Consider the following 16,183-nt stretch of genomic DNA (forward strand, 5'->3'; position numbering starts at 1 on the left):
GAATACAGTTTACCTACAGCTTTATAGGCAAACAAAAGGATCAGAGTATTCAAAACAAACTTACATTCTGATGTTTTAGTTTTGTATCATTTATAGCCTATGTTGTACCATAAATTGAGTGCAGCATTCAAAGGACACTCAAGTCAATGGCAAATATCTCTCATAATTAAGATAGTAGCCAATTAAGGTTCTCTAATCAGCTTTATTCCTGCCATCCCAGCGCAAGACTATGTCTACAAACCAGATTAACCTCCTGGCTTCCAAACTGTCTGACAGTCCTGTACTCAGCAGTATTTTTGAAGGATATATGGTATACAGAGGATTTTAAATTATTTTTTAATTACCAAGTGTTGTCTGGAAGACTTATTCCCCATTTGCAGTGGTGACAGAGTGGGTGGTTAAGGGCTCACACTGCAATACCCACAGTTGTTTGGATTGAGATCGTGGAAAATTAAGAACCAGTCCTGGATAAAAATGGAGTTATTTCACCTCATACATTTAAGCTTATGTTCATACAGATATAGTCCAAATTAACAATCACCTTGGTCCTAAAAAATCTTGTTGACCTGGAGTTTTAATCTTAACAGCAATGATCTGCAGATCTAGATTATGTCCCCACTCTGTTTCAGCTGGTACCTTGAAGACATACAAGGTAAACACACTTCGCCGTCTCTTGGCAGAATGGGGTGAATATGAGTCTCAGTGAAAGCGAAGGGAATTTTTGATTTTGATGGAGACAAGCATTGCATTTCTGATGAAAACATTTCATTATATAAAGCTAGGAAGGGGCAAAATTTTTGCAGGATGAAGCCTTGGAAAAGTCTGCTCTACAGTGCAAGCTGAATTATGGAGGTTTAGTTGTTTGTTTTCAGTGAATTCTGAGGAAAAAGAATTCTGTTAAGCTTTGACTTTGAACGACAACTAACCTATCCTTTTATTAACAGTGAAAACAAATTATGTTGAATGATAAAGACCTTTTAAAAATCCACCATTCACTATTGTTGTTCCTTACTCATCCAAACCCAGCATTTTACCTCGTGTATTGCATCAAACTAAGGACCAATTAATTTGTTCAGCCAGTCTGGACTATAACATAAGTCTATTAAAGAGTGGAGCTTGGCTGCCTCGTGTCAGCAGAGAAAGTGTGTTGCTTTTAAATGTGAGATGCTGACAGAAAGCTGACAGCCACAACTATGAGAGGTAAAATGCCACAGCAGTAGATGTGTATGTTATTTATCTGTTTAATTAAAGAGCAAATTAATTCCTGCTTGGAGGGCAGGGAACATTTGGCATCCCCAGAATCTGTTGCCTAAACCCCTTGGGAAGTAAAACTCATTCAGATGCAGAAAATTAAAGCCAAATGCTGGGCTTTTTGAGAGCATCACTGAGGATCCAGAAGCTGAAGGTTGCTGGAAAGAGCATATACTGCCTAATATTCCAGTTCTGTAATCCAGAATTGGGGTATTAAGTTGTACAGAGTGGATGTCTGAGCATTGAAATGCATTGCATGGCAAATAAAGAGGGAGTCAATAATTTTATTTCTAAATATTGGTATGGAAAGGAAAAATAGCTCCATATTCTTTAGTTATTAATAAGAACTTTGCTTGTTTTTATGAATCCCCCTGTACTTCAGAAGAGTGTGCTGGTGATGGAGCACACACTGGGTATTTACAAGCAGGGAGAAATGAATAGCCTGTCTGATTCTGACAAATTATCCTTGGAGAGGAAAATAACTCTGTAAGAAATATAGTTGGTGTTAAACTTAATAAAAACAGACCCTGATGGACTCCCCTTGGAATTGTGGCAGACCTTTCCCATGCACTCTATCCCTGCTCCTGCCAGAGAGCCTCTGTGAACTTATAATATGTATGAAAAAAATACACTTTTCAGCCATTAAAACATAATTATTTTTCCCTTCCCCCTGGGGGAGGGGGGGATATGTTTGGAGTGGGGGGAGAAAAAAAAAAAAAGACAGAAGCCTGCAGGTAAGGCCCTATCTGATACTGTAACCACTGGATGAAGAAGTTACAATTCTAGCTAAAATATGAGAAGCTTAAGAAACTACTCACATTTTCCCAGAGACTCAGCAAGCTATGTTAAGAAGAATTTGCTACTCTGCTGGGAAATCCGTAGAACTTGCTTACCACAAGGAAAAGCCATGCATACTGTCCAGCTCCATGCAAAAGCATTTGAAAGGGTCATATAGAGATCCTGCATACATTAAACTTTTTGAAAATATGCATATGCGGGGTACATTGAATGTTAATCTCTGTCATAAAGAAGATGCATCACCTTTCACCCGTTTTGGTGAGCACTTGTCAAGATTTTGACTATTTTTGCAAGCAGCTGGTATGTGCTGGGACTCTGAGAGCCATTACTCGTCCTTAGGAAATGAATTGCCTTTCCAGAGAGATGCGGGGAAGGATCGAGAAATGAAAGTTACTGCAATACACAGAGAGATGCGGGGGTGGCAGTGAGAGATGAAATCAAGGCGTCCTGGGTTTGAAAATCACAGGTTGTGTTAAAAATGTGCTTGCTGGAAAGACCATCAGGAAGGAGCCGTGTCTTTCAGCTGGTCTGTTGGGACATTGCTGTAAATGGCATGATTTAAACTTGGACTTACGGGCAGTTTCTGATTTTGGGGTTCTGGGGTCAATTTGTAGTAGCAGTTGGCACTCTGTGGTGGTGGTTTGGAGTCTTCTTCATCACTACCTGCTCAGCATGCTGGAGGGTGCAGCGTCCCGCTTCTGTGCGACCGAGGTGCAGCAGTGCCCGTCTGCTACAAGTACTGACTTATTTTGTGGTTATAGCCACCATCATCCATAGATTATATTAAGCTCTGTTAAAACTGTAAATTTAACAGCAAGTGTGTGCTGGTAGAAGCCTCTTTTGCATGGTTTATGGAGGTCTAGAAGGATTTATTTCTTCCACCCAGGAATTTTTTTTCAATAACACTCGAAGATTTATAACCCCCCATATCAGGAAAAAGTCTGCTCCCAGCTTTATTTGAATATCTGTTGACAGATCAACAGATCTGTCAGATCGTTCCGCTATGAAATCTTTCCTTTGCCACTTCCTTGCTTGTCTGAAACGTGGACTATGTGGGCTCGAAAGTACCTGATTCCTACAGCTGTTCTCTTTGAGGGTAAGAAAAAAAAAATCATGAAAAAAGAGTCAGTCTGTTGCTTTCCTTTCTGTATAAGGCATTTTCCAAATGTTGTATATTGCATTATGTCCACAGCAAGGATTCCAGGCTTAAGTTGTTTGATATTAACAGACTAATGGCATGTTATGGAATTGATTTTACATCAGACTTTTCAGGGACATCACTCCTCCTTTGTTCTTCTAATAGATAACATCACCTCTTATAACCTTTCTTCTCTGCATCTCTGAACTGGCATGTGTATTCCTCTTCTTCCTCTTCGCTTTTCCCATATGCTATAACTTGATAGGAATCTAGTTTTTCAAATGGGTAATATCTTGATAATAGACAGGTGAAATACAGATATAAGCATTTTTCACAAAGAAGAAAAGCTGCTGGGCTGAGACCGAGGTTTTCATGATACAGAAAGAATACTGGCCACAGTACGCTATAACCAACAGCCTTGGGTTTGATACGAAATTACAATTTAGTGTTAAGAATCTGATTTAATAAAGTACCACAATCCAGGGTTTTGAAGTTATATCTAAGCTATTAATTCCTATTAGTTTCTCTCAGATGTTTTTGCACTAGTATTAAAATATGCATATTACATGATAATATAAATTTTAAAATATATCCTGGAAGATTTCTGTGGCCTTTCGGTTAAGCTCTAATTGATTTATACCAGTGAAATACTTAATATATTTTAAATCATACAAGGAGAGGGCTTTTCTGGGACATGTGAATCCTTGCAAGTATAGAAGCAGCTAAGAAATGGTGGAAGATTTTGAAATGTGTTATTTATATATATATATATATATATATATAATGTATATTACAGAAAGGGGGGAAGTAGGCCCCATATGTTTTCTTGGGAGATTTTTGGTTACATTTTGATTGCCTCTCCAAATATAACAGAACATCCAAGTGTTGTACTTACCCCTGAAGTAAACACACTCCCATAAATATGGGGGGAAGTTTTATGTTGAAATTAGCAAGTTACTGAATTGGTGTCACCTGGTCTGTCTTTAATGTATTCTACTCTGTCTGCAATCTGTAATACCATCCAGAGTTATGCAAAGCTGACTGAAGGTTGTGCCAAGTTCAAATGAAGTGTCTATTTATCAATTGTAGGTTTCCTGCTGGAGCCTGAGATGTTAATATTGAATATGCCTAATAGCATTTTTCAAACTCAAACAGTCCTAGCTTATTGCTGAGCATTTTGAAACAGAAATCTCAACTGATGTGGGCATTCTGCATTAGAAAATGCCTACCCAGCTTTCCTGTAGCTACGTGTTTTCATGATATACAGCTCTCCCCATCAGGCTAACCAGAGAAAGGGACCAAGAAATCCAGGGTGTCCACAAAACAGGCATCAGAGTTTAGTTTTGTGTGACCCAAAGAATACTTGCTAGCTATGGAACACCTGCATATGATACTGACTGGGTGCTGTTAATTATTTGCTTTGCTCATACCTGTCTTAGGAGAGAAGTGTAGACTACTGTAATGAAAATTGCTCCCCCCGTATGCCTTTGCCATCCTAATACACCTTGAAATTGGGGAAGAATTTAAAACCTCTAATCCTGTTTGCCTAAAACCTACAGACTTTTCCTCATCTTGCTGTCCTGTCCTTCCTCATACAGTTTTTGAGTTCCAAGATCAGCTTTAACCGACATTCAGTGATTGTGTATCTGTTCCAAAGATATCTCTCCAAGTTCCACAAAAAACGAAATGAAAAGTTTGTATTGAAAACAGAGAAAAAAAAGAGGCAAAATACCTTAATTTGTCCTGTCCCTTCCCTCCTACACAGGAAGGAGATGTTATGAATGCCTCCTTTGTGTGAAAAACTTCTGATGGAGTTCACTTTATTAGGCACTAGAGAATCCAACTACGAGAGACAAAACCATAAGAAAGCAAGCTTCATTAGTTTCATTGCTCATGGAAGTGCTTGTTAATACAGGCACTCCATTTTTAAAATGTGTTTCTCTGAGCACAGAGACTGTCTAGTGGAATTAAAGCTATGCAGAAGATGGGCCCCTTGCCAGTTCAAAGGAACACAAATTAAGGCTCTGATGTTGGTAGTGTTTATGTGCGTGCTTAATTTTACAAACCAGTGGGAGTAGTCATAGATCTGAACTTGAACGTATTTGTAAGTGTTTGCAGACTGGGGACTATGGAAATAAACATCACTTTGCAATATTGTATATTTGTACTGTGTAAGCCAAGTATAGCACTTGAAGATGCACATTTGGAGTTAAACTGGAAGCATGCACTTTAGGCCTCTGCAATGAACATATATAATTCCAATTTTTCTGATGAGTCAGTGCATTCAGGTTGAGCAGTTACAAAGTCTGTACAAGTTGCTGTTGTCTTTTAAAAGAGTCATGGGTTATTTTGGAGAGCAATTAGTGGATGCCAAGTTAAGTTATATTCAGCAACAGCAACATTAGACTCAACTGTAATAGAGGGAACAAACCAGTAATAGAGGAGAAGAAACAAGGGTGTGTACTGGCGAGGTCTGCCCAAATGCAGGCTCATCCTTTTCAGTATTTTTCTTTACATGTTTTCCTCCTCTCACAGTCCCATGCCGCCTTCCGAAGCGCAGGCTCTGAGAGCATGCTCTAGAAAGGAATTTAAGGGAGTACCCAGTGGTTTGTACATAAGGAAAAGGATATTTCCCCTGCCTTTCGGAAGCAAGTCAAGATGAGCCATCAGTTTAAAAGCAGAAAAAGAAACAACCAAGGAATGAGAGATCTGAAGAGGGTGCAAGGGAGGGTCATCAGAGCAGAGAAGGCAGTGGCAGAGGTATGGAAAGGGCAGCGGAGACAGCGAGTGGATCCAGGGCAGAAGCAGCAAGAGCACAGTTCCCAGCACCTGGTGCTCGATTCCAAGTGCTCTCTGCCAGTCCAATGGTGACAGCACAATCTCGAGGACTCCTTTAGGCTAGTTCCCTCAGATTAGCAGGATGGTGCCCCGCTGCAGGCTCAGCAGATGGGATGCCACGGGCCATGGATGTCAAACTGCTCTGTGTATTTATGCAGTCAGGGTCTGCAGCCCTGCGACCGCACCAGGCTCTTGTTCTTCATATTTCAAACTCAAATGCCGGCTCTTGAGCTGGCACAAATCACAGCAACTACGTGCAGCCCAACTGATTTATACCAGATGGAGATCTGGTACCATAAGTTGTCTTTGGTTTCAGACTACATTACTCCAAAGCAGCAGCTCTTCCTTCAGGAACACCTAAGTGGATATCAAAATACCCAGTCAAAGATTTAGACACAATTAGTTTGAAGTCTTAATCCAGCCTCCTGTAAAAACGTGTATGGTGGGAAGGGGTACAGCCTCATCAGAAATTCTGCATAGATGCACTGAGAGCATACCTCAAATGAATCAGAGACACACTGCGTGTTCCTCCCCATTTAGGGCTCCGGGATGTTATAATTTAAGTCTAAATATCGCAGAACACATTTGTCTGTGACATTGAACTACTGCATATTGTTTGAAAATAGAAGGAGACTATTTTTCAAACCCTGAAAAGATGAACAGGTAGGTAAGGCTCCCTAGGAATATTTTATCACACAAGCTCTTCTTCCAAGCACAATTAATAAAGAGGTATATAATAGTTGTAGAAACAATTTACAGAAAACCCCAGCCTTTTAGCTTGATTTTCCTCTCATTTACATTAATATAGATTGTGAATATCTCCCTCTGAATCCCAAAGTAAATTATCAGCTGATTTCTGTTAACTCAGTGAGGTAAAATTAATGGAGCAAGAATTAGACTCTTTCCATTAACCATGTTCTTTCACATTTGAAATTAACATTATACCTTACTGTGAGGGTAATAAAAGAATTACAGCTGTTCTACTGAGTTATTTCACTGACCTTAGTTTTGCTATTAAAAATGATTGCCATCAACATCAGCATATCCATTTTGAGTAATTTTTATATAAGTCTTGCCTGTGGATGCCAGCAAACTTGCCAGTGCTTCCTTAAGACTCTCAGAAAATGGATGCTGTATGAAAACCCACCAGAATCACACCACCAGGCATAGCTCTTTCTCTGAGGCTTCTCAGGCGAAATTCAGCATTATCTAAAAAGAGGAAGAAGAGCAAGCGGGGGGGTGGGGGGTGGTGCAGAAGCTGTAAATCCAAGCGTCATTTTTGCTTGATTAAGAATTCCTTTAGGACCAAAGACCAGAACATTTTGAAAAAAGCCCTGCAAAATTTGATCTTAGAAGGTTGAGGAAAAAACTAGTGACAGTCTCCCCATTTGCTGGGAATAAAGTGAAAAAGAAATTTCCCTTGCTATATTTTTCATAGACTGCCATTATTATGTTTATATGCTTGTTTTCCTCCACTGTGCATTTTGGAAAACAACCTCAATCTTTTCAATGGCATCTGCAGAAGGATGCAGAACTCTCCGTGCACACATTTTGTAGCTGTTAGCCTGGTTTGTAGTCCGCAGGATTTTCGGTAAGTTTGAGCTATTCATTGTGCTGAAGTACCTGGTTTTGATTAAACTCTGATTAGGTTTTAATGCTTACATTTTTTAGGCATCCTAGGAAATCCCAGCTATAAGGCATAAATAGTTTCCCAACTACTTCAAACAGCCACGCCTTGCAATTAAACAGAGCTATATTCAGGACAGGAGGGTACTGTTAAATCCTGATCTGAAATGAAGGTGACCCAAACTTGAGAAAAATTCCAGTGAAAGCTGAAACTTCGATTAGTTCAACTGTTGACAGCCTGTCCTTCTGGCTGAAGACTTAACAGGGTTTTAAATATGCATTGTGGACAGTAAAACATCTAACATCTGCATAGCACATATGCACAGAAGTGTACAGATCTTGCAGATATGTGGTTAAAACCAGATATTTGGGCCTGAAAATGAGTTATAACCTAACACTGCATTCCCTTTGTGTTTTGTACCTGAAAAGATGCCCACTGAATAATAAAAAGAAAGAGACGGAAAGCAATGTTTCTGTCTGGGGACATTAGGAGTGGTAGAGACGGATCCCAGAAGGGAGCACTGGCTGGTCCACCACTACGTCCCCCAGCAACCCTGATTATTACAGAACCGCTTTACCTCCCCCAGGTATTTCTACCAGTTTGTAGAGGAAAAAACAGAAGCTTGAACACTGAATACATGTTAGTGCTAGAGGATAGCACTTATTCTGACTGGAGGAAACATAAGATGATTTCTGTCATGTGTTTTGGACCTCAGAATAATCTTCCCTAGAATATGAAGGATGATGCAGTAGAAGGAAAAGAAAACCCAGAGCCAGACCGGTGACATGAGTTGCATGTATAATGCTTCCAGCAAGCCTAGGGAAAGAAAAAATTCGATGTGCAAGTTAAAGCAGACAGTAAGTTTTAACTTAGGGGCTAGAACCAGACAGACAGCAGATTACTCAGTCTTACTCGTGCAATCCCGACACTATATTACAACATCTATATATTTTATACTGGTGGACTGCTCTTTTTGAATGATATCTCTGAGGTATTTAGCACTGGAAGCAACAGGCAAGCGAGGGCTGTCTTTGGGGTTTCTGTGTCCGTAATCATCATCATTATGGTTAGCTGCATCAAAATCCCACTTTACCTTCTTGTCTCTCCTGTCTCTTGTTATTACAACTTCTTAGGGGGAGCAGGGCAACGTTACCTTTTCTAAGTCACAGCTTATTTTAGGGATCTTACTGCAGCACTACTGCAGCAATAAAAAATATTTATTAACCATAAAAGCAACAAAAATTATTATAAACTTTGATCCTGCTTCCAGTGAAATCAGTGGTAAAACTGTCATTGATTTCCAGCCAGCAGGAGCTAGAGAGTTTTTCTTCATCCCCTTTACAAAGTAAAGACAGTGGAATTATCCTTCAACATTAATGATGAAATGCGAAATTGAGTTCAGCAACAAAAACATTCAAGACTTTTCAGGCATGAAACGACAGTAAAATTTAAAATCATTAAAACCAGCAAAATATTCTCTCATGCTATTGGGCTAGCTATTACTGTTTCTTTTCCATTTTCTTTTCGTATTTTTCTTCCATTCTCCTTCCCAGGAGAAAGCTTCCATCATTTCTCTTACTTAGATCTACATTTTCTTCTTAACTGTCACACATATTCTCTCTGGATACTGAAAATGGGATAAAAACAGTTCTTACGCTCTCCTGAATGTTGTCAGCATAGGAATAACCAGTTGCTGCTTATTCAGAACACAATATTTGAACTTCTCCAGAACTGAGTTCTAAACTATGGAATATGTATGAGAATAACACCCACTTGCCCTGCCCCACCCCACCCACCCTCGACTTTTAAATCAAACCACTACAGTCACTGTCGGTCACATTAGATAATGTGGGCTGAACAGCTTTACTCAGTAATTTGTAATTTGTTCATCAAGCCCATACTCTTTGGCTGTACTTTCTTAAAGCCAACTGCTTTTGATTCAAGGGTATCTCAGAGCAGAAAGTCCATTTAATTCCAAGATAAGTTTTTTTAATGGATAGAAATGTTCATTTCAAATTTGAATTAGCCTCACTTCAGCAAAATCTTTTTAATATCTTTATTTTCTGCTAGATCAAAGGCTTGTTTACCATCACAATTTCCTCTTTCATCACTGAAATAGAGCCTATTCTTAGGTGTGAGAAGTGTGAGCCTGTAAGATAGCATGAGAAGCTCCTGCTGACAAAGAACCAGTACTTATGGTGGAGCTATGATAATACGCCCCGATAGCAAATCTGTCCTGGGATATGGATATTACTTAATGGTTCATTATGTCATGTGGAAAGACAAAATATAAAGGATCCACGTTGACTCATCATCTTTATTAATTACAGCTCTTTGGGAACTTGCGATTACTTGGATGAAATCTGCAGCCCTTAGTCATGATATCTGTTGCAGGGCTGCCATCAGCAGCCCATCTCTCCTCATTTAATCCCCCTTGCCCTTTAACTCTGCTAGTGTACTTCTTTACGTGGTAAAGAAGGGCTGTCCAAACACATGAGAGGTGACAGAAGATGCTCCTCTTGTCACACGATCCCAAATTCACCTTGCTGTTGAGTCCCATCTGCAGAACTCGGAGGGAAATTGCTCCCACTGAGGGACATAAATAACAGATCCAAATGCTGGCTTTCAAGATTCATAGTCTCTCTTCAAGTATCATGAATTTTTCTCCACAACTGGCGTCTGTCTTATCATGCAGGACCCAAGCAAACAGCTGGGAGAAGCCAACCAGGCAACTTTGGGTCAGACATGCAATGCTTTGCTCACAGATCCAGATCCCAGTTGCTGCGATTCACTGGTCATAAGGGTAGACACAGAAAAGCGCTGCACTGTCTTTCCCCGTGAGGCTCTCCAGACACTTCTCTACATCAGCCTACCACCTATCTCAGGATTTACGGTGGCTTTGCTATTGTTCCAGCCAAAGAAATCGTAATACACTTTTTCAAATAACGTCTTAAATTAAAATAGAATATTACTGTCTGTGATGGCAGAGAAGTAATACTAAACCTATAGCATTAAGTCTTACCCTGCAAGGCGTGAAAGGAAGGAACCGAGGTGGTGATGCAGGAGTTGCAACTGGGGTGAGAAGGGATCACTGGTCCAACTGACCTTACTGGCTTGCTCATCCAGCTGGGACATAATTTGCATTCCAAAGCCAAAAGGGAGGGGGAAAAAACCAGCTATAAAGGAAAACAACACCTCTTTTTTTTTTTTTTTTTTTTTTTTCTCCAGTAGTACAGATAAAAAATCATCTGTGCTTGAAATTTCAGGGGTTGCATTTCAATGCATTTTAGAAAGGAAAGGAAACTACTTTTTTTTTTTTTTTTTTTTTTTTTCCTTTTAAATGGGTGAGACTAGTGAAACCAAGGTGGAACTTTAAGTCAAAGACACACTGCTAAGTACTGTTGTGGACCATGGTCCCAGCCTGCAGGTATTTTGAGGACTGTTCCTATGAAGAATTCATATGCAGCTTTTTTTCAGGGAAAGGGAGTTCTGTGTCTTTACCATTATCAGCTCTGTCTTCTGGTCGGTTGACAGGCAAACTCAAACCCTGGGGAAAGGAATGTGGATAGAACATTTTCTTATTTTGACATACAAAATATTGCATTGCACCACTATCTAGTAATGGAAAAAGAAAAGAAAAAGAGATTGTTGTGATATATGTGAATAAATCAGCATGCTGCTTCATCTCTTTGCAAACACACTAACTTTGACTGACATGGAGACACCCATTTTACTCAGGTGTTTGCCTCAGACTGCTCTCAACCTCACTTAAGTAGTACGTAAAAGAAATAATGGGCATTAATTGAGACACTTATATATATTCTTTAAAATTAAAGCAAAAAAAAAAAGTGACTGTAGATTTGTACTGGAAGAATTTAAGACATCAGCATTTGAGATAAAGAGAAGAGCTGAATTTTAAAAATAGCACCTTCTCTTTTGTGCCTATACTAATTGCAAAAGCATTTTGTATTTGGAATTGTTGCCCTGTGCTTTTTTTTTTTCTTGCTATGCACAAATCTGCAGAAAAAAGAAAAGCAGAATAAACAGAGGTTTCTAAGAACTAGCCTAAATGCCAAAATACAATAGGTAGATATTTTCATGAATGAAACTCAGGTTCTTGTCCAAGAATTTATCTTTTTCCTTCTTTTCCATGTCACAACTTTTCCCTCTTATGCTGCAACAATGCTTAAGAGCTTCACATGCAAAACAGTCTGACTAAACAAGTGACAGAAGACCAAATGCTAATCAAGGAATATGTTAATTCAGAAGGATTCCACTTTGACAATGCTGTCTTACTACACCTCAAACGCTGTATCTGATGTAAATAAGGCTTTGGCTTTAATTTTTACAGTGCAGAATTGTCTTTTTTTTTGAAGAAATTTATGGCAATGCACTGCCTAGAACTCTGGCTTCACAGTGATGTACCTGATTTAATATGTCATGTTTTAATAGGCAAGCCATTTACCTATTTCAATATGAACTCTGTCTACCATGTAATGTATTTATTTCAGCATACTCTAAGGCATCTCTTGCCCAGGATATATGTTTCAATTACATTTCAGTGCAGAACACATCCGCTGCAAGAATCTTCATACTCCAGGATCTTGAGTAATGAAACATTTTAAGCACTGGAGAGCCCAGCACTGAGATCTTTATTCAGGCAGTCTCCCACAAAGGCAACCATTTCTCTCAGCAACTTTGATCAATACCCCAATATGCCAGACTGAAAAGCTTTAACAAGAATGTGGATTCCTTCTGTTCCTATCAATAAAATATGTAATTAATTGAAAATTGGAAACTTGATTAATTTGGGTTTGATTTTTTTTTTCATTCAAATTCTATCTGCCATATTTTCAGATACATATGGATCTGGCCCTCATCTAGCATGAAGCAGGGAAGCTCTAGTAAGCCTTACAAAATCAGATTGAACCCAAGATCCAGAAGACAGAAATGGCTGGAAAATGAAATAGCTCATGCATACTGGCTGGTGAATTTACTTTCTACATGTCAAGTACCTCTGGCACAAGTACTAGGTTAGCATGTTAATTAAATCAGAAGGCTCTAACAAGCATCCACTCCAAGTGAAAAAGTGATGGTACCATGTGACCTTGGTTTGCTTGGACACTGAGGACTGGGGAGGTCTATTCACAGCAGGAACCATCCAAGCAGGTCCCAGCTCTATCCCAGCACTTCCCCCGGGACCAGGAGGAGCCGAGGAAATGCAAAACCGAAGCGATCCAGCCACAAAACAACAGCCTGATTTCCTACCCTCTTACAGCAGTTTTACACCAGTGTAAATCCGTGGATGGCTCTACAATAGCAAAAGCTGGGGGCGGTGTGTGTGTGGGGGTGGGGGTGGGAAGTGTGAAAAAGACTTAAGGATTTGAACAACTTATAATGTGTCACGTCCTGAGCTGGCTTTAGTGATTCAGGTTGAGACAGGGTACTGCATTAATGTCAGGAAGAACCCTTTATCACTGTAACCTATTAGTGAAGCTGCTAAATCTGAAGCCACCTAAAGCCAAGAATAAATGTGTGTTTTAATCTGATTTTTTTTCTGCAGCTGCAAGTAATCTGAAGGGCTTTTTAAGTAACTATTTAACCAACTTGTAAACTGTGGGGCTGCATTCTCGGTACGGCCATTGGATCTTTGTTCACAAAGGTTGTTTCCTACTGGAGTTAAATCCTGAATCAAGTGAAAATTATATAGTAAAGATGGGCAATAGATGCAGATACATGAGATTTATACACTCTCCACATTAACAGAGCTTCTATTATAAATCCCTATTAATCCGGCATTCCATCAATATAACAGGAACTCTGGTGAGTGTAATCATAGAGCTTGTTTAATACAGTGCAATGATGCCAACATTTCCATCTCATGTATCTAGCTGCAGAGTTTTTTCCCACTGAGCTCATCACTGGAGTAGCTGGACAGCTCAGTGACAAAGGGGAAAATTCTCCCAAATATTTACAGGGGGAAAAAAATAATGATTAAAATCCTCCTCCTTGACTTTCATCAGTTTTAAGGAAAGTCAGCAACAGCAGAATGGTGAATTACAAGTTTCAGTACAGATGTTTACAGCTTTTCAGCTCACCAGTTTAAAAACCACCTCTGACATAGCTCTAGAGTTTCCTCTTCATATTTTTGATTTTTCAGGTGATAATCTGGACACTTCACAGGAGCCAAAGTGAAAATCTGCAGTGCCCTGGATGAGTCACAAGGGAAAAAGTGGGTGTTTTTAGAAGTATTTGTTTGCTTTATATGTTTTCCATTGTCCAGTATCAATACAGGAGAGGAAGGAGGAGGCTAAAACAAGCAAAAGAGGCAAAAGGAAGGGATCGAGTAATTCAGATCTCGTAATGAGGTGCTATGGAACAAAACAACTTTTTCTAAAGGAAACATGGTACAGTCTTGTTAAAATTAAATAGCAGATATTGAGTTGGATTAGACATGAAAGAGAAGAAAATGAAATGGAACAGCATAGGGAGGAGGGATGTTGAACTCACCCAGCTTCGTTGGTGAGAAGTCAACGAGAAGGAGAAAGGCCTCCCAGGGATCATTGGTTTCCTGGAGAGTTTCTGTTGCCGTACTTGTAGGGGGATGTGAAGACAGATGTGGAAGTGGGATGGAAGTTTCACCACCTCAGGGGGCTCCTGAGGCTGGCAACTTCTACAAGGCCTCAAGGATTCCCATTACACGTTTGTTTTTTTTTTCCCCAAAAATAACACTGATATTTTTCATTTTTTATCCTCTCAAGGCATTTTGTTGGCATGTCCCTGGCGGAGTTTTGTCCTGTTCAGCCTTGTTTGCTCCAGGCAAAACATCCAGGACTCAGCTCTCTCCTCTGCCTTGGCATCTTCAGCTTCCTGTGACAAAGGACATTCCCAAGGAAGCTGGATTTGTTTTTCATTCATCTCAGAAAGAAACTAAAGCAAAGAGTGAAACACTGCGTCTTTGAAAAACAAAATGACAGCTCATGTTCTGGCTGGCCTTCAGTGAGATTTATAGTGTATTTTCAGTATCATCGATATTACAGCACCATCCAGGCAGGTTCTTTTACACTACATATTATATTCCTGGTACAGCTGATGCCCTAACCCGGTAGATTGCCAGGGCTGCAAAGTATGTCACCAGCCATAAACAGCCCCCATGTCAGCCCATCAAGCTTGGGATTGCACCAGCTCCCTTTTTGCTTGTGCCTCCCAGCCCTGGGTCACCAGCTTCCCCACTTGGCCAGGTGACAAGGATGCAGGCCAGAAGACTTAACACAAAGTGCAGACTTTGCAGGTGAGGCGGAGAACAAAAGTCTTCTGGGGGTTTCCTGGGGTTGGAGGGATACCTGAGGCAGCAAACCAGTCTGCTTACGGGTGATTTTTACATGATCCAGAGCTCCTGGCCTGTTGCACAGTCCCAGAGAGGTGAACGTCTCCATTGTTAGATGAAATACAAACAGTCAGATAGACGAAGCGGAAAATACAGCAGACACAGTGAAAGGTTCAGAATCAATTTATTTTCCACTGCTGAAGACCATCACACATGCCTGGCTCATCTCGGTGCTGCACTCCACCACTCATGAGTTGCGTGCTCACCCCTCAGTAGCAAAAGCTATTTATTTGGTCCACCTGAGTTGATGCATTCTGCCTGTGTACAAGTGTGGACAGACAAGAAGAGATACTTGAAGACACACAAAGCATTATGTGTCTTCTCTGTTCATGTTTTAGCATGGCTGATCTTGACTGACTGATCTAATACCATGGTTTTCCCCATCAGGCATAACTGCAGTAATGCAAATGGATTTTGAGGGAGAGGAGATCGAGGAGGAGACACGGTTGAATAGCAAAGGAAGAGTCGAAGATTTTCATACAAGGGCAGAACAAAAACTTTACCCTTTCCTTACATTTATCTCTTCCTCCCGTGCCAGTTCCATGTCTTTCTGCAGACTGACATGTAGACAATGAGGTTTCTTTTCAGGAAAGTATAATATTTCTTCCTGAGAATGACTCATGCACTTCAAGTTAGATATGTTCTTAAAGACATCCTTGGCTCATGACCCAAGATATCATTTGTCAATGAAAATCTCTCCCCTTCTTTTTCTCTTTTGGAGCTAATAAGGCTGTGCATTTACACAGCAAGTCCAATACATCTCAAAAACCCAGTTCTGCGAGCAGTACATTATTTCCTGTCTTTCAAAGACTTTTTAGAGCAGAATATAATAGATTGCCTTTTAACAAGTACTCCTAAAAAAGTAAGAAAAGTCAGTATAGTGTAGTCTTTGCTATCAACATGTTAAGCAACTGAGCTGAAACCCAAGTTCCTCTCACGAGCTGTATTTTCAGCAGGGAAAAGCTGTATTCTTAAATCATGAGGCAACGAACAGAAAGTTGTGTTGCAGTGACAGCAAAATGTAGTTTATTTCAAAGTTAGCAGGTCAAGAAGGGCTATGAAGGAACCTCACATTTACTCCAAGCTATTAATTCAGATAAAAACTACTAGCTGCTTCAGTCCTTAAGGATTTTATTTTTCATGT

This window comes from Falco cherrug, chromosome 4, assembly GCF_023634085.1.
Source record: "Falco cherrug isolate bFalChe1 chromosome 4, bFalChe1.pri, whole genome shotgun sequence".
Lineage (NCBI taxonomy): Eukaryota > Metazoa > Chordata > Aves > Falconiformes > Falconidae > Falco > Falco cherrug.